Source organism: Rutidosis leptorrhynchoides, chromosome 3, assembly GCF_046630445.1.
Source record: "Rutidosis leptorrhynchoides isolate AG116_Rl617_1_P2 chromosome 3, CSIRO_AGI_Rlap_v1, whole genome shotgun sequence".
NCBI lineage: Eukaryota > Viridiplantae > Streptophyta > Magnoliopsida > Asterales > Asteraceae > Rutidosis > Rutidosis leptorrhynchoides.
This window is the reverse complement of record NC_092335.1, coordinates 65,644,930-65,646,752: the sequence shown is the minus strand read 5'-3', so window position 1 is coordinate 65,646,752 and position 1,823 is coordinate 65,644,930.

Sequence of the window (1,823 nt, the reverse complement as noted above, 5' to 3'; positions counted from 1 at the left end):
GTTTAAATTTTGTCGGAAATTCTCGGATCGTCACATCACACACATGATCAAGCAAGTATGTCCTAAGTCTATCAAGATTTTCAAGATGCAAAGATATGACCTTTTCATGTATCTTCGATTAATCCTTAAGGCTACTCCGACGTCTATTTAGACCTAGTTAGGTTTTGCTTTCTAAAGAGTATCCTAGAGACGTACCTACCTTTAGAGTCACACCTACATCTTTGAGTGAAAATCTAGAATTCATTTCCATAGGTGTGTCTAATACCTTAACACTTATCATACTAATACTTTAAGTGTATTCATTAGGTTGATTTATAAGAATGCTATCTTAGAGTTACTTTGATTCATGAGTTGAGTAAGGCTTTCAGAACACTCATCATTCTTTCATTAATCTCATTGCGTGTAAGTTTAAGACTTAAGACAATAGTTTAAATAAACATTTGTGTGGGGTAAGATTATCTAACTCTTTAATGTATAAAAGGTTGGAGAAACTTTTCATTTAACTCGTTTGTTCTAGGTGTTCGTTTGACACAAACCTAATCCTAGTTTAGAATTTAAGAGCACGAATCATTCTTAAAGTTTTCTAACCTCATTCATGTGACAACCCATAAATTTCTAACCAAATTTAAACTTTAATCTTTATATGTTTCCGACACGATAAGCAATATTTGTTAAGTTAAATTGCAAGAATTTTAAACTATGTTCATACATTCATTCAACCTCGACCAAGTTCCAACGATTCAAGAAACATTAAACGAATATGATTATATATGTATATGTGTGTATATATATATTATAACTTGAAACGTAAACAAAATATTAGATTAAATACTTTATATGATTGTATCTGTTTCAAAATGTTTATCAATGAAATTAGAAGATAAGATCAAATGATTGAATTATCAGATATATTGAATTATGATTACAAGTCTCTGTTGAAGGCCCACGTTGATTTGAGAAATCTTTCCATTTTAACAATATTTGGAAAATGGTAAAGTGATTTATAAATAAGAACAAATTGTCAATCATTGAGAACTAGACAAAGGATAGTGGAAGATTGAATCTCGTAAAGACTCGATTGATCTATTTAGTTTCAAACGTATACAAACGTTTTCAGTTTAAAAAGAACTTTAGTATTAAAACGTATATAACTTTTATAAATATCTAGAACCACTTTTGACAACTCATTACTTAACTAGTATGATAAAGATAACGATATTTATATTTTATTTTATTAAATATATATAACAATTTAAATTAATATTATATATATTTATACGCGTATTATACGTACATAGTTTTATACTTTTACTATACTTAAACTTTACCCTTACTTTATTTTTACTTTACTTTAACTTTAATAATTCACTTTAATAATTCATACTTTAATAATTCACTTTAATAATTCATACTTTAATAATTCACTTTAATAATTCACACATTAATAATTCACTTTAATAATTCATACTTTAATAATTCACTTTAATAATTCATACTTTAATAATTCACTTTAATAATTCAAAAATCTATTATAAATAGAATTCAATAGGTTTCATTATTTCATAGAAACTTGAAAATATTTTTCTCTAAACTCTCTCAATCGATTTACATATATATATTTACTCCGTATTATTTCAAGATATTATTAGTATACATAAAATATTACGACGGAGTGCTGTCCGAGTGATTTCGAAATTTTTTTTTGAGTAGGATAGGATTAAGGAAATTATGGGTTATAACTATGGAGGTGATTGAGTATGGTTCATGGGTATGCTCGTGAGGTCAATATAGTATTTATCATTTCCGTTGCGTCTACGTACCTT